The following is a 26,857-nucleotide window of genomic DNA, read 5'->3' as shown; positions in this document are numbered from 1 at the left end:
AAAAAAAAAAAAAAGAAAGAAAGAAAGAAAGAGAAAAAAGAAAAAGAAACAAAACTCACCTTTATGTATTTATAAACATTTATTAAATAAGTAAAACCAAAAACTTAACACAGATCTATGAATGGTAATTCTTTGGATATGCTGGGCTGGCTGTGGAAGGAGGACAAAGGTGGCTAGGGGTCCATGGTGACTACTACTTCAACTTATAGTCTCTATCCATGTGCCTCAGTTAATCATGGTTTCAGAGACATTTATTGAAAAATCAGAGAGGACATTCTCCCCAAATTCTGATTGGGTTCGGTAACCCAGAGTTTTCTTTCTTCCTTTCAAAACGATTTTGTTCACATTAAAAAGAACATCTCTAGTGGTCACATCATATTTTTTCACATTTGAAAGCAGGACAACAGTGCTTTGAGAAAGACAGTGCCTGCTGGGGAGCATATTGATTCCTAAGTCTCATTACAATGCATGCAGTCAGGCAATCAAACATTTTCTAAGTCACCCATCAGTCCACTGTTATTTTTTCTAGTATTATGACTTTAAAGCTGAAAGAGTTGCCTATAACATACTTCCTTGCCTTTTTAAGGTTATTAGAAACCTAACCATATTTCAAAATTTATTACAAAAGTCATGTTGTAATAAAGAACAAATCTGCCTTATCACTAAGAAAATCTGATTCAACCATCCCACTACTAGGTAGTTATGGTTTCTAAGTTGTCCCCCAAACATGTATATATTGAGGGCTTGGTCCCTAAAGCAACAATGTCCAGAGATGTGTCTTAGGAAATGATTGAATCATGAGTGCTCTAACCTCATCAAAAGATTAGGCCATCAAATGGATAGATTTGATGAATTAAAAATCTGAATGTACTATTGGAATGTGGTGGCAATTGTAGAAGGTAGGACCTAGTTGGATGAAGGAAGTCTCTGGGGGAGTGCCCCAGAAGCATATTTCTGGTGTCTGGCCCCTTCTCCCTCTTTTTCTCTCTGCTTCTCCAATACCATAAGCTGAGCTGTTTTCCTCTGCCACACCCTTCCACCACGATGCTTCTGCCTTGGAGTCAGCTGCCTATGGATTGAAACTTTTGAAACTGTGAATCAAAATAAACCTTTTCTCTTATAACTGTTTATGTCAGGTATTTGGATCACAACAACAAAAAGCTAATTAACACAGTATATATTCAAAGCAAATAAAATCAGTTTGTCAAAGATATATGCACTCTCATATTTATTGCAGAGTGCTGTAGTCATAGTGTTCACAATAGCTAAGATATGGAATCAACCTAAGGGTCCGTTAACAGACAAAGGGATAGAGAAAATGTGACCATATATACAATAGATTACTATTTAGCTAGTAAAGGATGAAATCCTATCACTTGCAGCAACACAGATAAGCCTGGAGGACATAAAGTGAAATAAGCCAGACAACAGAAAGTCAAACAGCACACAATCTCACTCATATATAATGAGTCTAAAAAAGTTGATCTTGTACAAGTTGAGAACATAATGGCAGTTACCAGAAACTGAAGTGAGGGGGTGAAGAAGACAGGGGAGACACTGGAAAATGGGTACAAATGTTATTGCTATATTGTTATTGTTAGGTAGGAAGAGTAAAATCTGCTGTTCCATTGCAAGGTAGGGCAATTCTAGTCAATAATAATATATTGTATATTTCAAAATAACAGAAGATTTTAAATGTTCTTGCCACAAAAAAAATGATAAATGTTTGACGAGATAGCTATACTAATTAGCCTGATTTTATCATTATAAAATGTATAACACGCTGAAACATTACAATGTACCCCATAAATATGCTCAATTATTATGTATCAATTAAAATAATATAAAATTTTAAAAAGATCTTTTATTAAATATTCTAATATAGAAGTTTCTTTTAAGGAGTATAACTTTTAGTGTTCTGATTTCTGTTCATAAAATTATTCTTCCTGCTGTGCTGGTACCTGCCTCAATTTCCTCTATGGTTTTTAGATGTGAATCACTTCTAATCTCTCAACTGGAAGATCAAATAATCTTATTAAGAAGTATATGTATAAGGGTTGAAAAGGCTCTTTCTGAATGCCAAAAGCAACACTGTTTTATTTTGTTGTTGTTGTTCTTGTTGTTTTTTGGTACCCGGGATTGATCTCATCGGCCTTTAACTACTGTGCCACATGCCTAGCCCTATTTTGTATTTTATTTAGAGACAGGGTCTCACTGAGTTGCTTAGCATCTTTCTGTTGCTGAGGATGGCTTTGAACTCCCGATCCTCCTATCTCAGCCTCCTGAGCTGCTGGGATTACAGGGGTGCACAACATTGTTCATTTTTAGTGAGCATCTGAAGTAGTTGGAGGATGTGTTGAATGATCCATTTTGGGCTTTACCACCAGATTTTTTACATTTGGGGCAAGATCAATGATTTGCATATTAAGCAAAAACCTCTGGTAAGTTAATACAGAGGTTTTATGGCCACTGTTTTTAGAAGTCCACGTGATATTTAGGTTCTCTGCTCCATTCTGAAAAGTTGTCATTTTGGGAGCTTAATTTGAGAGAGACAAGGCATCATTGCACGTATCATCTGGTCGTTTGCTTAAAATTCATGGAACATTCTTACAATACATTTGCTAGAAATGAACTCCTTGACTCTTCTAGGAAATAAAAATATAGTGACAGCTGATGAGAAGAAATGATTTTTTTTTTGGAAGTTTTTCTAAGACTGCTTTTAACATCAGTCTTACAGGGTGGAGTCTATATTCCAAATGTGGAAAGAACAACAGACAAGTGATTAAGAAGTTCTGCCTTTATTGCATAGCAAAAGAAACTATACAGCAGTACCTTTCTTTTTTCACCACCTCCAAAGGTGGCTCACAGTTTTCCCACAGTATCCAGTTGCTGGTCTAGGTACACACACAACCTAGGTGATAATTCACTTAGATTTAAACTGCTTTTTTCAAAGCCAACTTTTCCAAACAATGCATCATCTACATTTTAAATGGTGGGTGAAATTCTACCACTGCTCTCAAAAAAAAAAAAGGGGACAAGGAGGTGTATTGTACTGGATAAAAGAAATGCAGAAAAGTATTGACAGTACAAGCAATCTATAGTACCTCTGGGGTAGAGAGAATTGTTTAAAGAGTTTTCTCACACATGAAAAAGCAATGAAGCACATAACATTGATTTTTATTTCATTATTTTTTGGAATCCTTTATTGAAACACCTGAAAGGAGGTCATCGTTTTTTGTTGGTTTTTTTAAAAATATACATAATCCCTTTTCCCCACCAATAGACAAGTCAGTGATATCAGCCTATGCTTAAAAATAAAATTTATATTTAAAAAAGATTAGTGGAACTTTAGTCCCAACACCAGGAAAGATTTGTTTTTAAGAAAAAGTGAGAGCTGGGATTGTGGCTCAGTGGTAGAGCCCTTGCATAGCAGGCGTGAGGTGCTGGGTTCGAGTCTCAGCACCACATAAAAATAAGTAAATAAAATAAAGGTATTGTGTCCATCTACAACTTAAAAATTTTTTTTTAAAAAGAAAGAAAAAGCGAGACATATAATTGTTGGTTACTTTATAAATTTAATCATTTGGAAAAAATAAATGAAAATCATCAAATTTTTCAGTCCTTCCTAGATTCTAAATGTGGTTTAACATCTTGATCCATTCACTGGTCAGTCTCCCTCTACTTTTGCAGATCAAAAATGAAAGAAAATGTTTCAAATTGCACAAAGAGGCAACAATTATTTCCCATATCTTTTATCATTCTCTGTACACAGCATTTGGTGTTTATATAATCTTAAAACCAGAGAGTTTTAGTTCACTTACTTACTCCACTTACACAATTATTGATAAGAAAGATATCTGCAGAACAAAGCAAACTAAATACAGTGTAAAACAAATATATTCTTGCGGGGGTCAGGGGGAATCTCTGAAAAGTCACCTTTTCCAATCTCCTGCCCCTAGTCCTCCTAAATCAACATGTTGCTTAGAATGAAATACAATTCTTCCAAGATTGTAGGTTCTACTACTACTACTACTACTACTACTACTACTACTACTACTATTACTACTATTCAGTTAGTCAAGTTAGCTAGCATGAACTAATGAGATAGAAATGAATTTGAGAAGTTTGGATTTTAAATGTTGAAAAGTTAAGCTCACTGCCAAAGATAAATCAGCTGCAATGAAAGAGAAAGTGAATGGTTTTTCAGATCTAAAAACAAGGTAGGTCTGTACATCTTCCAATGTATTATCCATCATAAGAATTTGGGACTTGAATATTGTAAATCAGGAATAAAGGGATGAAGATGAAACATGTTTTTCATCTCCGTGTTCATGCTAATTATAGGGGCCATCTGCTGTGGAAAAAGGTAAAGCAGAGTATGTGCATTTAATTATTTGAATGTGGTCACATGTCAAGAAAATTTGCTCAGGAGGTTAAAAAAAATAAGTCAGACACAGCACCTGAAGATATGAGACTCACCTCAGGCTTGCTAGTGATGTGCAAAGTTTCATACCAAGGAACAAGACATCTGAGCACAATGAATTTAAGATTGCAGGGTGAAAAAATGAACATTTGTGATTTGCTCAAGGAGGTTCAGGGTCAGTAGTTAGGTTCAAGAGGAAAAGGGATTAATAGGTGGTAACAGACTGCACTGACTCTCCGCTGATGGTTCAGGCTGTATTCAAGGGGGCACGGCATTTGAAAGCACAGCATTTGTGAGTAAAAATAAGGCCACAACTTCAAAAGAATCACAAAGCATCATTAGCCTGAACAGTGCTTCATAGCTACCTCAATATAACTTAGTTTCAGGAACTAGTCAGTTCCTCAAAGTGAAGGGACATCTCTGGGATTCTGAAGATGGGTCCTAAAATCTTAGAATTACCCCCAAATTTATGGCTAAATAAAAAACAATATAAACTCTGCAATGTTTGTATCTATCTGGTTCTCTAATATTAGTTTCTTTCATGTCTGGAGTCAAGAATTGTTACAGGGTCAATGAGAATTTACCCAACAAGTCTCAAGAATACTAGTGTTTCCCCAGACTTTATCAAAATTGGTATCTGGTAACACTAGACCAGTATTTGGGCACTTATATCATGTCAAATTAATTAAATAGGTCTTGAGATTGCTTTAAAATATGCTTGTTCCCTAAATTAAATATTTTAAAATTGTCTAACAGGCTATTATAACTATGGATAATACAAGGGGAAAAAAATCTCATATGTTGTCAATAGATAAAAGAAATTTTGAAAATGTGGTTTACTTTTGAGTAAAACAAATAACCCACAGTTTGTATATCCTTGTCCTAAATCACTCAGAAGGGGAAATGCTAAAATATTCTTTTTAAAAAAGACCAAGAAGAAAAAAGGCTAGCAACAAGCTCAATTAAAACTCTTTCAATATCCTTCCAGTAATTATCTATATTTTTAGGAGGAATCAATAGTGCTGTTTCACTCCAAGTGGCCCAGATCTAAGATTAAAGATCTCCCCACTGTCTAGTGAGGTTTTGTTAATACCAAGTGCTATTCCCCCAGCTGTGAAGTCAGTCCACAGCTGCCTTAGCAAACCTTGCCAATCCTACAGCAACACATAAAGACAGCTGCCCTGCCTGTCCTACAGATGAAAGAAGAATGCTAAAAGCCTAGAAAAATCTTTAGTGCTGGCAGGGCCTGTGAAGGCAGCTGCTTGTCTGTCATACTGTTGCAGAGTGTGTTATGTGACAAGAGCTTCAAGAGATGAAGAATGAATTCGAATAATTTCTACCAATAACACACTATACTTCCACATTATTTTCGTCATGAGATATGACACTGATTTTGATACTTTTAACTTAAATTCTTTAGTAGTCTATGCACAGAAGTAAACACTCACCAGTAGATTAGATATTCCTGATTTTTTTATCTTAAAAAATTTAAGCAATTTTAATTTAAGCAAAAAATCCTGAATATTTGTGTCCAAAATTCAACAGTTATTAGTGGAAATTGATTTTCTAACATTAGCATTGTTATATCCTGGATGATGATACCAGGATACAACTGAATGTGAAGTGGACAACAACTTTATGGGAACTAACATTTGCAAAAAAGTGCTTCTGTTTGAATAAAATGCCCCTCCCTGTGTATATTCAATATGGATTAAAAATATAAATAGTTTATAAGCAGCAATGACATATTTCTCTTTTAAAAATGTTTTTACTTTAATAAAAAATATTCACTATATTTAATGACCATGAGGTCTATTACAATTTAGTACTCTGAAATACTTAAAAGCGTACGCTGATATAATGCCCTGTGAGCAAAGATAACAAATATACAGATCCAGGGAATATTCAGTGGAACTCTTAATAAAAATCCATATTATAGAAGTACTACTATCTGTATTTTAATAGATAACTAACCCTTTGCTAATCACCATACTGAATATCAGAGGTGGCATTGGTTAAAAAAAAAAAGTGAGATATAACTACCATGGTGAATATTTAAAATGGGGTCCCAATTGTGAAACAAATAGCATTTAAGAAATATGGGTTGGCTAAAAAGTATTTTAAAGACTTGGTCCATCTTTTCATGAATAGGGCCTGAGAATCCACTGATTCTTTTCCCTTGCAGCATGTCTTCCTCTAAGTGGAATATTCTGATATCCAGCTGTGAAATGTGGAGGACTCCATTTCCCTGTTGGGGGCTATGAAGCAATGAAACCAGCAGACCTCCCATTTTGAGCCCTTTTCAACAAGGTGTTGGCAGTGTCTCGGAGGGCTATGAGATGGGGTTTCCTCAGGCTCCAAGAACTGCCTATGCCTGCCTGTTAATGTTTAGCTAATAAATCTCTACATGTGCAACAGAATATGGTCTGAGATATGCTTTCCTTAGACTCTAATGATGAGGTTGTGGGAAGTAGCTAGTCCTTACTTATTTCAAATTTCTTTGAAGGCTATCATTATCTACCAAAAGGAGCCTAACAGTAGGGCATGAACACATTGGCTTTGGTCAGAGTGGAATACTAAGCTGCACATTATATAAAAAGACTTAAGAATATTCCTATGTAAAGCACAATCTTGTCAAGTACAAAATTTCAAGTTCTTGATTATTACTAGTAAGAAACATTTTTAATAATTTCTGGTTAGAATGATCTGCATAGGAACACAATTTTACATCAAAACATATGAAACCTAGTAAATTCCAATAAAGTCAGTAATTTTGAAAAGTCCTGGCAATCTACTCACATAGAAGGCCATTCACAGATGTTTTATTAAGACACATACACACACAGAGAGAATATATTTATATTCTGAAACTGTGCAATGATTATTATGAACAGTGCTATAAAGAACAGAGGTCTCAAAAAAAAAATAAAAAAAAATAAAAAGAACAGAGGTCTCCTTGAAATACCAATTTTATTTTGTTTGGATATATGTACCCACTAGTAGAATTGCTGGATCATAAGACAGTTCTGTTTTTAATTTTTTGAGGAACCTCCATACTTTTTTCTATAATGGTGGCACTAATTTACATTCCTACCAACGTATACAGTGTTCCCTTTCTACACATCCTCACCAGCTCCTGTTATATTTAGTCTTTTTGGTATTAGCTATTCTTACTGAGGTGAGATAAAATCTCATTGTGGTTTTGATCTGCATTTCCCTGGTGATTAGTAATGCTGAGTATGTTTTTTGTGTACCTGTTAGCCATCTGATTTTTTTCTTTTAAGAAATATCTATTTAGATCTATTGTCCAATCTCAAACATAGCTATTGTGATTTTTGTTGCTGTTATCGTTATTGAGTTTTTGAAGTTTTTTTACCTATCCTGCAGTTTACACTTTCTCTATGGCATGCTCTCCTCTGCTGCAACTATGAGGATTCAAATCAATGCCCAAGCACAGCTTCAATCCTCTTTATCTTTATATCATGTTTATGTGGATAAATGTAAAATCTCATTAATTGTTAATGAATGACCTCAAAATTTTAAACAGGAAGGAAACCTACAGTCTAAAAAGGTGTGAAAGAATAAAAGAGTAATAAGCAAGTCTGTACACGTAATCCTGTACAACTTTGAAGAGAAATGACATTTGCTGAACCTTTAATACATGCCAAATTCTGCCATAAGTCAATAGTCTAAATATTAACTCTTAATCCTCACAAAAAAACATGTAAAGCACATACTGTAAGAATCTAGTTCACAGTATGAATGAAAGACACTCTGAGAAATATTCTTAAAAACACTAAATCTAATTTGCATTAGAGACCAATACAAAAGGTCTAACACAATTTCAAGACCAAATTGTTTATCCACGGTTCCTAAGATGACAATCTAAAAAAACCTCCTGGACCCCAATATTTTACTTAAAACATGAAGTCCATTACTTACTATTTTGTAAATATATCAAGAACCCATTCCTTCTTTTATATTCCCAATGCTACCTCCAAAGTCAAATCATCAGAATGTCACACCCTATGGCAATAATCTGTCACCTCTCTTTTGGGCTCATTTCATCCTTCTGAAAATTATCTATCTGAAATCATCAACAGAAAAAAGTCACACACCTACCTGCTTGAATGTTTGCCTACATGAATGTTTGCCTAGCAAGATCTAACCATTATTACAGTCCCTTATTTCTCAGTTAAACCTACTTACAGCACATAGTGGAGTGGCTGGCATACTGCAGAAACTCAAGAAATATTGGTAGCACCTTTGAAAAGCAAGATTTATCAAGCCCATTTTACAGAGGGGCTAAGCAATCTCAAAGAAGTTAAACCATTTAATCAAAATTACTTTTTCCCAAATTAAAATTTCAAAAACAAATTTCATTATAATAAACACTGAAGCAATGAAAACATGCTGTTGAATTACTTTTTAAATGGAGTGATAGATCTTTTTAAGAGTGAGCTCTAAAAAAGTAAATTGTTTTAAAATACATACCTACAAATCTCTGAGGCATAAGACCTATAACTAAAAAATCTACCAGTATTTGAATTAATTGCTTTAATAAATATGTCACCACAGCTGAGCACTCAAGTAACAGAACAATAGTAGGTGGTAAGGGAGAACTCCACTGATACTTAGACAATCCCATCACTGATAGTTGAGTTTGGATAAACGACACTGAGGCATTTTTGAATTGTCATTTTAATATATGTGCTTCAAGTAAAGAAGAAATAGATGTTGTGGTATATGCTCTTTCCTTGTTTGTAATAATGAAAGTATAAATAATCCTCCTAACCCAATCAGTTTAACTGACATCTAATTTAATGTTCACTGTAAGGTTCAAAATATTACAGAACAAGAATCAATTTGCCAAAATTAGAACTAGCTATTGAAAACATTATCCACTATTAACTAAAACAAAACTTATCTGTTCAAGATTTCCTACTTGGAAAAAAACCCTCTAGAATTCAGTATGTATATTTCCAATGATCATCTCTGGTGGGATTAATTTTCCTCTTTTTTTTTTTTTTTAAAGAGAGAGAGAGAGAAGAGAGAGAGAGAATTTTTTAATATTTATTTTTTAGTTTTCGGTGGACACAACATCTTTATTTTATTTTTATGTGTGCTGAGGATTGAGCCCAGTGCCCTACGCATGCCAGGCGAGCACGCTACCGCTTGAGCCACATCCCCAGTCCAAATTTTCCTCTTTTTGCTCTTGTGTACTTTCTGAATTTTCTACAGACACCCTTAGAGTAAAGAAAAAAAAAAATACTTATCACTAAGTCATTAATTATAGTTCCACAAAATTATTATTTTTTCTAATTAAAACAGTTTTTGTTTTTTGTAAACACATCATTTTGATTTAAATTTTCAGAATTGTCCCTAAGTTTTTCTTTTTTGTTTATTAAACAATGTATATATGTATCAAACATTATATGGTACCTCATTAATAGGTACGACTTTATGTTTTTGTGAATCAGTTTTTAAAAATAAAATTTGATACAGGTAAGTGTGCCCACCTTTTTTTGTTGTTTATTAAACAAAAAAGAAAAATCAATAAATAATCTGGTGGTTTTACACTGTAATAACAAGAAGTATCACTTTAACCAATATAGTTAGAAAACATAAGAAATAAGCGTAAAAATAGAACGTTATATTTTTCATAGTTTACAGATGATAATTTTTTCCTTTGGAAAATCCCAAATAATAAATAGTAGTAAATATTAGATATTTATATTTACTAATAATAGTAGTAAATATTACAACCCATAAATTTAGTAAAGTGATGGATACAAAGTTAATACACAAAAATCCAGTGCCTTCATATATGCGAACAAACTGATAAATCAAGTAGTATAAAAACACAGAAGGAGGACTGGGTTGTGGCTCAGTGGTAGAGTGCTTGTCTAGCACATGGGAGGCCCTGGATTTGATCCTCAGCACCACATAAAAATAAATCAATAAAATAAAGGTAATGTGTCCAACTACAGCTAAAAAAAAAAAATAAATATAAAAAAAAAAGACATAGAAGGAAAAACACCACTGGCAATGACAATGACAAAAAGATGAAACACCTTGGAATAAACATAAAATATGTGTAAGATCTCCATGAAAACCAATACAGACACACACGTATCCAATATCTTGGATATGTCTGGAAATAAAAATGATGAGTATCCAATATCTTGGATATGTCTGGAAATAAAAATGATGAAACGAAAATATAAAAAACATCTTTACCAATATAGTTACCTTAATGAAGAAATGTTACTTTGCCATCTGAAGTAAATTTTGAGTTTAGGGGCTGTACTTTATGTCAGATTAGCTTATTTCTCAGGCTTGTTCAGGGTGAGTGATAACCAATGTCAAATGGCTAAAGCTCTGCTGCCATTCATGCTGGAGTTGCCAATGTGAAGTCAGAGCACATGCCCTGTGACTTTTACTTTGGGACTCACATTTACTTTGGGACTGTATTTTCTCTGCCAGTGATGTTGATAGCAGACATCACAGATTTCCAGCCTAATGTCTATTCCTCTCTCCATCCCTATTTCTTCCTTCATGACAAAGCTCCATTTTTTTCAGGCAGCCACTCTGATATTTTTCATGGAGGCTGGCTATGGTCCCAATCCCAGGAAGAGAATGGGAGTGCAACCCACCAGTATAGCCACTCAGGCCTCATGCATAGAAGGGCATGTTTGAGGTTTAAGGCTTTGTTGTCACTAACTTGAAATTCTTTGTACCTGTGGTTATAAATGAAGCACAGTGGGACACCAAAGCATGCACCCAGGGCTCACACGTATTGGTTTCCTCAGGACAGGTTCTTGGCCATCAGTTTTAGGGCTGGATACCCATTCTGTGGAATCCCAACTGCAAGGCAAGGAGGTGGCCCTTCCAGCCCCAGGTTGATAATGCTGTGGCATGTTCTGGGGGAAAACCAACGGGAGCCTCTCATCCATCCAAGATCCAGATACCTCTATGCACTCTGGCAGACAGGCAGAGATCCCTGGGGTTTTGTCCACCACTAGGGGTTTAATGTCAGGCCCATAGAAGGGAAAATTCATTTCCCATTCCTGATAAAGGGACTGAATTTTCATTTTGCACTGGGCCCTACAAATTATGCGGCCAGCACTGGCAGATCCTGATAAGTATGAATCAATAATGGTGCTCTCACCCTCATCAACGATTACTTTGTACTTGCAGAGTAACTTCTGGGAAAGTTTTCTTACTGTTAAAAAAAGACACAGAAAAGAGATGCCCCCTTTTCTGCATCTGTAATTGTCAGTTCTGGCTGTGATGCCCAGTATTTTTATCACCATCTTGCAAACCACAAAATGATCAACCCTGAGTACAAAATCTATGAGAAAAGGCCAGCCTAGATGAGAAAATTATAAAAAGAAGGATCCGGGGCTTTTATCATAACACAATTACAACTGTCCTAGCTTTGGATTCTTGTTATGTGACATGATCAATTTCCTTATTGTTTAAGATAAAATGGAGTTCTCTGTTAATGGTAGCTTTTGATAGGACTAATATAGATATTATATGACCTATTCTATAAACTTTGGAAAACAATGTACATTCCTTTGAGATGTCCCCAATTCTTCTGGATTTTATGTATTATATTGTCCATATTTTAAATCAAATCATTCAAAAACATCTCTCTTTAAATTCTGTTAGAATGTTTTCAGTGATTTCCTTGATCATAGATAGATGAAAACAAATTTATTCATATAACCTGAGATGCATTATCTCATCTTGATGGATCAACAGGGGATATTAGAAAGAAAACCAAGTTTCTAGTAAATCTACTTTCTCTCTCTTCCATCCCTAACCTTCTGAAATCACATCATCATTGCATATACCCCATATAAATGAAGAGTGAGAACAAACACATTCACACTGGGGGTAGAAAGGGTACATACTCTTATTTTACAAGACAATGACATTAAATAATTCTCATGTAAGGTGGAATGTCCTTGCTATGAGAGTATTCTGGCATCGAGATCTTTGTCCCTCAAATGGGCTGACTTCATCTCCACATGGCAAAATAACCATCACAGAACATGCCTGCAGATGCATCCTTGTTCTCACTAGCAGAACCTTTCCTCCCTCCTCACCTCTGGGTCCTAATCACAGGGAATTGTCTTTCATACTCAGTAAAGATCCTTATTGCCCTTGGGTAGTTGCTCTATTACAGGGAACCAGCAGTTCAATAAGCCAAATGGACCTATCTTGATTTGCCTCATTCTACAAAGCAAAAAATCCATTCCTAGAGATAATAATTTTAAAAAATGAACAGTAACATTCACAATTTGATTGATACATTTGTGTTAAGTAAAAGCATCCAGGAGCAGGTTGGAGACAAAAATTTCATCTGATTTTGGGAAAAATCATAATCTCTTGTAAAAAACAACAACAACAAAAAAAAACAGTTAAAGCACATGATTATAGTTTTTTTTTTCTTTTTTAGAGATAACTTTTGGTAGTGACAAAATTAATTAAACATTCTTTAGAAGCCATGGGGCTGAAGTCAGCGCACTGACTAACAGAGCAGCTGTCAGTGCAAAGTGGGTTCCTGTCCTAATCCTGTGCTGACCTCAGAGTTGAGCCTGAGAACCTGTCAGAAAGGTGCTCTCACAGTAGAAGACATCAAGCAGCAGCTGCTGGAGCTCAGCAGGCTGCAGCCGTTTTCTCTCCTTTAAAAAATACAATGCCACTCTGACTGCATATTTCATGATCCAAGGGCACGTAGAGTTCTCATCACTGCTAGAGAGGACAGCAAATTTTCAGTTCCATTAGTACACGGATGTCAAAGGCAGTGGGTGGAGGGGTGCTCTCCTCAGGATTTGGAGCTAAATCCATACCTATAGGCATAAAGAGCCACAGTCATAGTCATAAAATTGCCTTTTCCCCAGGAAATTAAAAATGAACAGTTGTTGACCTCATTTATATAAACCAAAACAAAAGTGACTTAAAGTTTCTTTTAGAGTAGTTAAAGAATGAAATTAATGAAATATAAAAGAAAGTTAAGAAAAAAAGTAAATCATATATAGTGTGAGAGTAAGAGATACAGAAATAAAAGATCATTCATTACACATTGTATATATATATATGAAATGATCACACTATACCCCATAAGTCTGTATAATTAAAATAATAAGAAAAGAAAAGAAAAAAGACCATGACTTAGAGAAACACAATAAAGCATATTTATACTTTTCTTTTAATTTTGGGATGGCCATTTGTACAATAGCACTACAGGGGATAATACCCCCAGTGGCAATAGTCGAATTACTTCTCCCTGGTTCTTCCCCTGTATATTTGGGGAAAATTGGAAATTCATGGTGAATAAAGGAATGAGTGTGTCATGAGTTCTTCCTGCAAAACTACACAAACCCCTACAATGCCTGACTTGGGAATGGTTGCTCTGTGGGTCTCTGTCCCAGGTTTTGCTGCTCTCTCCCCAAGAGGAGGCATTTCCACTATCTCAAAGGCAGTACTGCCATTAAAAACACCTCTCTGTGATTTTGCTGCTGCCTCTACATTACTTGATGCTAAAAGTAATGGGATGGTTAGTTTTATGTGTCAACATGGCTAGGCTATTGTACTCAGTCATTTAGTCAAACAGTAATCTAAATGTTGCTGTGAAATTATTTTGTAGATAGTGTTAGCATCCACAATTACCCTAAATAATCTGAGTGGGCCTCATCTAATCAGTTGAAGGCCTTAAAAGCAAAATATAAGGTTTCCCACAGAAGAAGAAATTCTGCCTCAAAACTGCAGTATCAACGCCTGCTGGAGTTTTCAGTCTGCAAGCCTGCCCTACATATTTCAGACTCGTCAGCCCCAACAATTGGGTGAGCCAATTCCTTAAAATAAATCATCTATAGCAAGATAATTCTTATTGGTTCTGTTTCCCTGCAGAGCAAACTAGTACAGATGGCAAAACCAACTTTTCTTCTTCTAAGCAGAACCCCTACATCCTCCAATCTGTGCTGGGCATCTATCAGGGTTGGATCCTGATTCCAGGTATGATAAGGGACTAAGGAGCACCCCAACACCCAGATAAACAAAGCCCAAGTGGATGCTGCTTGCAAGAGTCATACTTCACATAAACAAAAGGCCTAGAAAAGTTGAAAGTAAAATAAAAACATGGGTAAAGATATATCAGATGAACCCTAACTAAAATGAAGCTGGCATGGCCATATTAATGAGATATAAAACTTAAAAGATTTTAAGTGAAACATTAGTAGAGATAAAAAAAAATTTCACAATTACAAATGAATGGATTCCACCAAGAGATAAAAATCTATTTAAGCTTCTAAGGACTTCTAAAATTTTTTTCTTAATATGAAGAGCTATAAATTAATTTCAAAACAAAGGCTTTGGTGGAAACCTTTGTTTTATGTGTAGAGCTGGCATTCTGGGCTCAGCAGGACAATTTTTGGTACTTCTTAGCTATCTCTGGACAGTATTGGAAATATCTCTGAAAATTAAGAATAGCTAACATTTATTGAGTGCTACTTAGGCCCTGCAGCCTCTGACTTTCCAAAGACGAGTAATACAGGACCCACGCTGCTGGGATGGGACTCATGTTCTAGGCTTCTCTGGACCTTACTTTCCTTTTAAAAACAACAAAAGGCTAGACTGTTTCCTAATTCCTCTTCTGTCCCTATACTGGGTGATTATAAATGAGTGGGATTAAATAATAAATGAGCAGTTCTTTCAGAGTACTTAATGGATTCAGTAAAGCCTACAGGGCCCTTCCTGGCACCCTTCTGGCCTAGCTCTCCACTGCTGCCTCCTGCTGCAGCTCCCATCCAGCCTCAGACACAAATCCTGGGCTCAGATGTGACCTGCGCCACTTGAGGTTCCTAAACAGCCTGTGCTGGTTTTGTCTGTCTTCCCCTTGCTCCTGTGTCCTGGTATGAGCTATTCATTTCATTCTTTCTGCCTAGAAGGTCCTTTTTTTCCCTGGCACATTCTCTTTCTACTCAAACAGATCAGAAGTACTGTTGTTGAAGAATCTTCCTAAAGTTCTTGAGGTAGGCCACAGCATTTTCTTTCCCCATCCCCCAAAGTCTGGTGGGTCTCCTTATAAAGAATGGTCAGGCCTTTGACAACATGTATCATATGGTCACATTTCCTGGCAGGCTTTTGTTTTTGCCTGTCTGCATACTAATGGTGAGATTCCAGAGGGCAGGAACCATAATCTGGTCATCTCTGTATGAGTAACAATGGGACAGAACCTAGTACAGATTAGTCATCAACAAATATTTGCTGAAGACATGCATTTTTCTCTCTAGTGATAATGTCGCCCAAGAGGATAAAAAAATATCTTGTTAAACAGTCATGTTTTAGGACTGCACAGATTAACATGTAATAGTGTGGATACTATTATAAGCTATTAAAATGATGCTAATGATTTAGTCCACATATAACTTATATTTACTACTCTAAAGTGGAGTATTATGGGAGGGGTTAACTATAAGCATAAAATATTATCAATTTTTTAAAATCTAAAATATTTCCCACTACTAAAACTTCATTAGTAGTTTTGTTGAGATATAATTCACATATCATAAAATTTATCCATTTAAAGGGGACAATTTAGTGATTTTTAGTACATTCTAGGGTTATGCAGTCTTTACCTCAATTTTAGAACATTTTCATCGCCTCCCAAAAGCCTGGACCCATTAGCAGACATCCCCTATCTCCCCTCACGTGGCCCTTGGCAATGACTAATCTACTTTCTGTCTCTATGAAGCTGTCTACTCTGGACATTTCATATAAAGTGAATTATATGATACGTGGTCTTTGTGACTGTCTTCTTTCACTTGACAAAATGTTTTCAGAGTTCATTCATGTTGTATTATACAACTTCTTTATCTTTTACAAAGTTTTCAAAGGTAAGAAAAAACACATTATCATGACTTCTAAAATTCTCCCCCAAACAGCATAATATGAAAAGGGATCCTTGATTGAAGGAGATGACACTAAGATTCAAAGGAACTCAGGGCTATTTTTAAATAATTTTTTATTTCCAACAAATTTTATTTGGTATATCAGTAATTTTTGACTGTGATATGTGTAGAACACCATGAACACTGGATTCTGTTCACAAAAAAAGTCAGGGTTTTTCTTAGACCTTATAAAAAATGTTCCAAGGTTAGCCCCCAAGTATATCAAAACTAGTTTGGATTTGCTCAAGTTATTTGAATAAAACAAATTATGCAACTGAAGGAAATAAGGGTTTGTTGTGGGTCTGTGCCAACACTGCCTTAAACACAGATACAGGGTTTTACTCTGGCTTTGGAAATGATATAAGTTAAAGAAATAAGATTATCTATGAATAAGGGCCAAAATAAATAAATGATATAAAGAATAACAATATACATCATATGTATACAGTTGGAGCTACACAATGGATTTTGAAATGAAATTCTTCCCTTTTTCATATATGAGTTTTAAAGCATTAGAGTATACAGGAATTAGAATTAATGACAGTCTACTATAATCTGCCTTTCATTGTAGCAATAAATCATTTCCAAAATACTGTTATTCATTTCTTGTGGTAGGGAAATAGTGCTACCTTAAGTAATGCTTCAAAGAATAGGTGACAGACTGAGAACCGGAGATATTTGTTATATACAAAGGTTATAAAATATGAAAAAAATTTCAAATTGTTATTCTCAAGACACATTCCACCTATTTATAACAGTTATAGGAAAAATTAGCTTTTCTAAATAAAAAGAGTGCAATGAAGTTTTTCTATGAACTATAAAGTTTTGTTATATTTTTATTTACATGTAGTTTTTAAAAGCTGGAGTTCATTCTGAAAGATTAAATAGCACACCTTTAAATAAAAGGGTCCAGGGGCTGGAGTTGTGGCTCAGTGGTGGAGTTCTTGCCTAGCATGTGTAAGGCACTGGGTTTGAGCCTCAGCATCACATACAAATAAATAAATAAAATAAAGTTGTTGTTTCAAAAAAATAAAACAAAAACCCAGAAAGAGGTTTCTAATGCAAAATAGTTTCCCCTATCTGAAATAATTTTTACACAGAAAAACTTTTCAGTATACAGAAATTCAAGCACATTACAATATAGGGTTTTAGAATTAAACAAAGACTACTTTTCACGTTTTAGTCCTAGAAACCCAAGTTGTAAACAATCCAAATAGCAAATATATTTATTTTAAGCTAATAAAACAAGTAGAGGGCTGGGGATATAGCTCAGCTGGTAGAATGCTTCCCTCACATGCAGAAGGCCCTGGGTTCAATTTCCAGCACTCCCCACCACACACACACACACACACACACACACACAAGACAAGTAGAAAATATTGGATTATAATCCTTGATCTTTCAAATGTTACACTTGCAAAACCAGCATGTTTTATAACATAATACATTTATAGCAATATTTTATTTCAAAGGACTCATAATCTTTTGAGCTACTAGGCATTCTATCAATAAAGCAACAGTGAAAATTACTTTCCTTTCTTGAAATAGTATAGAGGCTAAACCTTGAGTGAAAATTCTCTGCACTGCCAGATCTCTCAGGGTTCAATCCCCAAACTCAAATCCTGACAACATTCTGTTTTACAAGGAAGGCTCTTTCTTTTGGGTGCAGTCTCAGAGGAACCACTGGTTCCCCAGTGGGTCTGTGATGGCTGCTCCTTGAATGGTGCAAAGCACAAGGCAGTGAATCACTACAGAGGTTTAGAACCTTGACAGGGACTCCTGCCTCCTTTTCACAAAGAAAAACACAATCATGGTGCTGGATGGAAATATGACTGGCTGCTTTGTCCCCCATCTGAACAGCCTCCCTCTTTCACAAGACAGGTAGGCAAAAGCACAGACTATGCTGAAGGTTCCAGACCTTTCCAAGACACTGAAACCCACCAGTTTCTGTGGATGTCTCTGGCAGACCCATTTTCTAGGGATGCTGGCTCTATGCCAGAGCCTAATTAAGCCACTAAGAATGCCAGATGGTTAACCCTCTCTGTACCCACCTACAGTTATTTGTAAAGCACTTTAACATACTTTCACTTCTCCCCAAAATAAAGATAGGTACCAGACCAATGTAGGAGAGGGTGAGTATGGGTGGGTAAATGCAGGCACCACAGGCTAGCCAGCACTCACTGAAGGAAAGAGAAGCTCAACACTAGCCAAGGCTAGTGTTCAGGAAACCCTCCAAAATATATGTATGAATTTAGATTTATTAGTTAGGATTTGGCGAAAAAACACCAAAGAATTCTAGTTTAATCATGCTTTATCTTAGGGAAATAATTCTCCACTAAGAGAAAGAGAAAACAAGTATTTGGATCACAATCTCTGTTGTGAGTCCTTTTTACCATACGCACAAAACATTATAGAGCTTTTGAAATTCCCAAAGCCAATGCTGTTCATTAAAAAAAGAAAGCACCCTTTTAAGATTTAGGTGCTTTATCTTTTACAAAATGAAAAGATCAAACATAAAACCTTATTTGTAAGCAAGGCAATAGTGTCTCTGGGTCCCTTGCTAAGATCAACAGCAATGAGGATGAATGAGGGGAAGCAGTGACAATGGTCAAAATGGGTGAAAGGAAGCTCTATGTTGAGACCAGCCTTCCCTGATTGCAATCTTTAGACCCAGGGCCCAGAACTCTGTTTAACTACTATATCCTGAATAAGAAGTTAATTCTACTCTAATGAGAAGCAGTGAAGTCACTCGATGAGAGGAACACTGACTAACCTAATTGAGCCCATCTAATCTGATATCAGGACAGATCTCTGTTTGAAGATAATTTAAGACTATCTCAACTGGAATATAGGAGAAATGCAGGAAATCGATTAGTCAGGCTAATTATTTTCTCTTTTTGACAACAGGGCATCCCACTATACATAGCACATAATTAAGTAATCTTTTCTTGTTCTATATTCTCTAGCAATAGACACCTGCTACAGATGTTCAGCTTCTAACTTCCTGCGAACATTAGTATGATTTTCAAGAGTCCAAAATGATAGGAATCACTTTTCAGCTACCCAATACCCAATTCTTATGCCCTTTTTATCCCAAAAGCTTTTTTCCAGGCTTCTCATGCTTCGTGTACTTGGACTTACCACTCCTATTTCTTTGTAGAAAAACAGTACCAAAGTCGACTGCTTTCCCTAAAATTGCCATGGATGCATAGGAATATTCCTATCCAGTGATGACAGATGATTTCACACCTATACAACAACACAATATGGCCAAAACAAAAGGGTGGCTTAATTAATTGCTGGCCAAGAGCCATGTTCTTTCCAAATCAGGGCTTTGGCTAGATGGCATATGGTTTGTTATTTCTTACAAATATGAAAAGCCTTTTGAAGTGATTATACTTGGTATCTGTCAAAATAATTCCATATATGAAACAGCAGCATAGAAAAATAAAGTACTATTTGTTAAAAAAAATACAAAGAGAGAAAAGGACAGAAAAAGGTTTCACTGTAAGAATTTGTAGTTCTCATTTTTGAGAATTAAAACAGTGACCAGAATACCATTTACATGAATATCACTTTGATTCCACCTAGTACTCCACATACAAGATGCCAACTTAGAAATATTAGTGTGAACTTAGAAATATTAACATGAAATATTATTTTTCAAAGTGGAAGGAACAGTCTTCATTACTGGCCAATGTTTTCAAAGATAAAACATATTTGATATTTAATTTTTATTGTATTATTTATTATATTAAATTCAACTGTGGTGCCATAGTTTGTTTTTCAAAATCATGCTTGCAATAAAGATTTTAAAAAGGCATTTAACCTGAGTCCTATGACAGTAAGAGTTTTAAAATATTTGTCTTTGTATCTCCAGTACCTAGAATGCAAGAAGTGATGCTGAATTGCCCTCCTTTGACCGCCACAAGCTCTTAAGAGAGCAGCACAATCAGTCTTTGCGTACTCTAAGAAGTGCAAAACCCAGGGGAGCCCTGCTTACAGGTTCAAAAGGCAAGGTAATCCATGCCCATGGGCATCCTGAGTGCTTTCTCATCAAGACCCAATAGGACTTGTAAACATCCACTTAGAGAGGAGACTGCATTCTAATATTCACCTGCAGAAAGTAGAACAACCTTGAACTCATAAGGTCTTTCCTGTTATACTTCAAAATGCCACTAGTTGATGGACTGAATTAGAAAAAAAACACTGGATCTTCATCTCTACGTACCCCAATACGTAGCACAAAGTCTATCATTTATTAGGATTTTAATAAATCTTGCTACATAATGAATTGTAGAGATAAAATAGAGTATTCAAATAGTAAATGGATTTTCATGGTAGACTGGAGTAGATTTCTAAACATTTTTTCTTCTGCTTTATAAAAGTTCTTCTCCATAGGACATGGAAGATATGACACATTAAGAGTTATTTATTCATAACTTGTGCTCCTTAGAGTCCTTAAAGCAACTAGAAAGGATAGACCTTATTAACACAATTGATAGCCATGGCCTCAAGTCACCGTAATGTACTTGCTAAGATCAGGGAGCGCAGAGGAGCACCCTGCACTGGGAGAGCACAGCGACCACGAGAATACAGTGGATAAAAAACCCCAAGGCAAGCCGGCAAAATTAAGTTACGAGAGGCAGGCCCTTCAAAGTGATTTAGAATGATGCTGCAATTATACATGATAGAAACATAAAAATGGTCTTCACCTTAATCTACTTTAAAATTAAGTCAAGATTATTCACACTGGAGTCATGGAAAAGCACTATTATCAAAGAAAAACATGCAACATCTGTGGCAGAGGTTATTTAATAGTATCCACCCTGTTGATCTTTCGTTCTTCCTAATCTGCTATCTATTTTCAGTTAAAAATCATTAAAGTCCACCATATGAGAACCTAGACAGAGGACAAAAAACACATATTTTTTTTCCCATGGGGGTGGTAACCAGATGTCAATAGCTGCAGCTGTGACTATATAATTACCTGTTTGCATTAACGTAGACCACAGTTTAGATTTAATAGGTCAGATGACAATGCAGCAAAATGCATTTAGCCTATGATTACCCCTTTCCAAACATTCTCTCACTCGCAACTTCGACCCTGGGAACATAGCAGGCACAGACTTAGGTCAATAAGAAACACTGGCCGGCACAATAGGCCTTGCCTCAAACAGCGCTGTTGACAGACACCAGCACAAAGGAAATGAATAGAGTCCCCCTCAGTTCTCACACAGAGCGAAGAATGACTCAGTGTACTGCTGCTTTGCTGCTCTGTTTGTACAGTGTATACAGCTTTTGTCCTCAGCCACTGTTCACAGCTCAATGGGGGCTAAAGAGCCTAGGAAGTGAAGGCGGAAGAATGCTCCCCACTCTTCCCCTGGCCAGCAGTTGCATCCATATGCACATGACAGGTCAAGTGAGAACTGGAAAGTCACTAGAGGAAACTCTTCCTGCCCTAGCTGATATGCCTCAAGTATTTTTTTGAGTTAAAATACAAGTAAGGCAAAACAGAAAAGTTATCATTAGTTTAACATCAATGTAGTTACTGACTGAATTATTATTCCTGCTCATTTTTTATTTTCTGTCGTATGTCTCCTATGACCACTTACATAATCTTTTTCAGAGACTTGTGTTAGCTGCAAAGAGAAACCAGGGTTGGCTCAAAGTAGGGAACTAAAGTAAAGTAGGCCATGACTCAGAGTCTGCTGGGATAGGGCCAGAAAGCAGTCTAGGGAGTAAGATCCAGGTAGGGGGTTTGAATCATCAGTAAGGGATAGCAGTGGCATCTAATTTTTTTTTTTTTTATTAATATATTGTACCAAGCACATACACTTTTGTCTTCAAGCCTACCTCCTAAGGTAACAAGTTAAAATGATAAAAAGCCCAAGCAAGGAATAAAACAGAATTCTACGACAATTCAGTGCAGACTATGGACACACAGCTTCTGTTGGCTTAGAATGGTTTGCTTGACACTGGCCAAGAAAACCTAGCTATAGCAAGGCACAAGCTCAAGTGCTGAATGAAATGTCATTTCCCTAAGCCAAAACTATGCTGGTAGAATTGCATCTGCATTTAAGTTTTAGAATCAGTTTATATTTAAACCTAGTTCTACCAATTAACAGCTTTGTGACTTTATATAATCCCTCTACAACTTCACTTCCTCATCGTAAAATGGGATGTTCATCCATTTCTTCACTCAGAAAAACCATTATTTTGCTTATTTTTACTTTTTAACCTACATAATACTTATATTTATTTGTAGGGTACAGTATTATGACTCAATACACATATACAATGTGTAATGATTAAATCTGATCAAATCATGATAATTAGCATTTCCTTCTCAAATATTATTATTTCTATATGCTGGGAAACTTCAAACTCTTCCCTAGTTATTTCATAATATAATTAATTGTAATTACATTATAATTAATATAATTACATAATATATAATTCATTTCTAATTAATTGCTGTAGATTATGGTTATCCTACTGTGCTACACAATAGCAGAACTACTTCCCCCCAACTATATTTTGTACCCATTATCCATCTTCTCTCTATCCTACCCTCCACCTATCCTTCCCAGTATCTAATGACCTCTTTTCTACTTCAAAAAATAATTATTGAGATAATAATAATAATACCTATTTCCTTGGTTACAGTGAAGATAAAATCAGTTAATCCATGTGAAGTACCTAGAAGAGCACCTGCAACCATGTAAGCTAAGCGTTCAATAAATGTTACCATAAGTTTGAGCCTATACTGCCACTACAGTCACTACCAACTAATACTGACATCACACCACGACCACCCTCCTGCAGTGAGCACACTAACACATTCATGACTCTACAGGAAAATATTTCCAGAAGACTGAACTTACTGAATCTTGAGTCCATGAGGATGTCCCATGTACCCAGAGGCCGTTTTCAATGGTCCTCAGTAATTCAAGCTTTATGGATGCTACGATGTCACATAGCCATATATAATCACACTAAGATATCTATAGTAAAACTTTTAAAAATGTATATGATTTGATATTTTCCTCAAATCTAAATTAATGTATAGCCTAAGTTATTCTTAGGAGGAAAAAAACAATAGTAACCATTAATTAACTAATTGGAATTTTAGGGGCCAAAGATTTTTCTAAATGATTTATCTAAAGTACTAATATTTTTATAATGAAGGAATGAGGGACAGAGCATCAGGTAATTTGCTGAAGATCACACTGTTTGATAAGCAAACCCAGGAAATGTGGCTTTAGATCTTGTCATAAATATTACACCATGCTGTCTCACTGATATTCCTGTGAAGGTATCTATAACAACTTGCTAAGTACTACTGTCCTTATGCTTAGCCAAGGAAAGAAGACACTGTTTCAGAAGGTCTGGCATAGAATCAAAAACAAATTCAGAGTAGCCTCATAAATGGTAATATGCTACGAATTAAAATATGCTTACGGTATATTCTTTCTTCTTTTTTGAAGAATAAGCAGTCAGTTGTTGACCACATCTAGTCTTAGGAGTCAAAAAGTAAAATGCCTTATATAATTGCTTTCATAAATCCTCATCACTATACAACCATAATTAGTTTCATGCTTATGAATTTTATCTTACATGTTAATTATATCTGCAATGATTCTAAGAATGCAAAGAAGTTAATTAACGAAAAATGACTGCCTCAAGGATAGATGCTTTAAGCATATAAGTGATTACAAAAAGAAAAAAAAGTCCAGTTTCAATTACTTTCAGAATGCCTATGTTTAAACCTCCCACAGTATTTCTCTTAAAAGAACATCAATTCTAAGCTAGAACAATGTCAGAAGTTTAAGTAAAATGCTGTACTTATTTTTAAAAGTTCATTCATATAGCTGTGATTCAATTTATTCTTCAAAGTATGAACTTGTAAACATATACACACATTCATGAATGATCTGGGTTGTAAGTAAATTTTAAAATAAAAACAACAAACTTCCACATCTAGTAGTTATGTGAGAACAATTAAGCTGACCAAAACTTCAGCAAAAAAGAAAGAAACATAGTGTGATTAAAGTACCAAAACTATTTAATTTTATCACTGATCCAATAGCTTAGAATTGATAATAAGTAGAAAAAGAAAAAAGAGCTAATCTCAAAGAACATAATGAAATAAAAGGAGAAAGTTACTTAAACTTTCTCCTTTTTTTTCATTATGTTCTTTAGAATATAAAAATTCTAAACTTCTATAAGTAGTAGTAAAATAGCCTCAAAATATACAATCGCAAAAATTTAAATAATTACTAGCAGAAAAGATAAACACACCGTAATAGTTTTTTTATAAACAAAATATTTATACCAATTGACTCAAAACCGACAAAAAAGAAACTTTTGAGAAATTCAAAAAGGAGTATTTTTCTGATTCGAATACATTACACTAGAACTCAATCATAAAAACTCTCAATTGTTTAGAAATTTTAAAAATAGCATGAAAAAGTATGTGAAAAATTAGCAAAGTTGCTCAAATGTACTATATAACAGCACAATATTATATAGAATACTAAAAAAGCACTTTAATTCTTGTGAATTAATTTATTTAACAATTTACAGTTTGGCTTTTAGTCCTTTTGTTATTCTTAGAACACTGATCACAGTTCACCATTATGGTTAAAAATATGACCAATATTTTTTCATTATAATAAATTCCTATCCATCTCATTTTATGCTTATTAGAGATCTCCTTGGGCTGGGCTATTCCAAATGACAATTTGTTAAAGTTAGTTTGGCATCTTCAAATTTTCCATCCCTGAAGGCATATATTTGTGATTCTTTGACTTCAGTGTGCATATGTTGTTTTAAAAAAAATTAGTGTGTATATCCTTTTTAAAAAGAAATGTGGAGAAATTACATGTGTGTGCTTAAAAGCAATCTTGATTTCTGAGTAGATTTCTTTTTCTCCATACTGATAACATGCCTACAAAACACAAGAACCATTTGAAAAGAGGTAGGAGAAGAAAAATAAAAACAAGAAACTTGAAATAAATGTTTAGAGATACATTGGATATGCACTTGAATTTTAAATTTTATGTTAGAATATATACCACAGTATTTCCCACTCCAAAATGCTAGTTCAATCCAAATGCCTAAACTAGACTGAAAATATAAAGGCCTGACTTACATTTCAAATCATTAACTCTAACTATGTTGTCCAAAGGTCAAACACGTTCCAAAAGTGGTGGCACATGCATATAATCCCAGCAGTCTGAGAGACTGAGGGGCAGATCCCAGGTTTGATGACAGCCTCAGCAACTTAGTGAAGCTATAAGCAACCTAGTGAGAATGAAAAATAGAAAGGACTAGGGATGTAGTCCAGGGGTAGAGCACCCCTGGGTTCAATCCCCAGCACCAGAAAATAATAAAATAAAAATAAAGCTGGGCACAGTGACGCATACCTGTAATCCCAGCAGCTAGGGAGGCTGAGGCAGGAGAATCCTGAGTTCAAAGCCAGCCTCAGCAAAAAGTAAGGTGCCAAGCAACTCAGAGAGACCCTGTCTCTAAATAAAATATAAAATAGGGCTGGGGATGTGGCTCAGTGGTTGAGTGCCCCTGAGTTCAATCCCCAATGCCCAAAATAAATAAATAAAAGATAGTCCTGGTATGCCTAATAGTGTGTCTTTTACAAAAGGTAAGAAAAGGAATGAGGGTGGGAATACTTGTTTGTGGATACTGATTTCTGGCTGAGAAGCCATGAGGGAGGGATACAGGCACTGGTCTCTCCCCATTTTTTTCTCTCTCTCTTTCTTCTCACTGCCTATCTGTGTGATTCTTCTCTCTTTTTTTTAGATCAGCTCTCTCTGTTCCCCAATCTGCATGGCATATGATACATGTTACTCAGAGCCCTCGAATTTACAAGTAAAACCTCAATGTTCAATTCCAACAGATTGAATTTGGATTGGTTCCAGCTTGCTTCAGGTATCTAATCTGGTGTAATAATCACCTGTGGCCAGGTGGAAAAGGCCATATTGGTTCGACATGGCTGCCTACAGACCAGTGCCTGGCTGGCAAGAGACAACTAAAGGTACTGTTGTGAGCAGCAAATGGTATAGGTGGTAAGCATCAGTATATAACGTATGAGTGAGCCTAGCTTGCTTTTTTTTTTTTTTTTTTAATTGTGGCAATGGGGGGTTGAACCCAGAGGTGCTACATTTCCAGTCCTTTTTATTTTATTTTGGGTCTTGCTAAGTTGCCCTGGTTGGCCTTGAACTTGCCACCCTTCCACCTCAGCCTTCTGAGTAGCTGGAATTGCAGGCATGTGCCACCGTGCCCAGCAAGCACTGTACTTTCTGATGTAATCCTTGCACCATCCTGTGCCCAGTTGGACAATCAAGGTGGAGGGCATTACTTGTGGCTTTAGTAAAGGACAGGTTGTTTTCTAGGGTGGAGTAAGGATTTTCTCAAGGAGCAGACTTGTACAACAGAGAAACATGTGGCC

At 35.6% G+C, this 26,857-nt stretch overlaps 1 protein-coding gene and 1 pseudogene across 1 annotated transcript in view; one reads left to right on the top strand and one right to left on the bottom strand.

Moving 5' to 3' along the window:
• Mrps28 (mitochondrial ribosomal protein S28) overlaps positions 1–26,857 on the bottom strand; it is a 112,461-nt gene that overhangs the window by 24,632 nt on the left and 60,972 nt on the right. The window lies entirely within an intron of this gene.
• LOC124109577 (small ribosomal subunit protein eS8-like) overlaps positions 26,398–26,857 on the top strand; it is a 34,597-nt pseudogene continuing 34,137 nt past the window's right edge.

This window comes from Marmota monax, unplaced genomic scaffold (genome assembly GCF_021218885.2).
Source record: "Marmota monax isolate L192 unplaced genomic scaffold, Marmota_monax_Labrador192_F-V1.1 WCK01_AAM20220418_F8-fsc00115, whole genome shotgun sequence".
In the NCBI taxonomy this organism is placed as follows: Eukaryota; Metazoa; Chordata; class Mammalia; order Rodentia; family Sciuridae; genus Marmota; species Marmota monax.
This window is presented reverse-complemented; position numbering and strand designations above follow the sequence as displayed.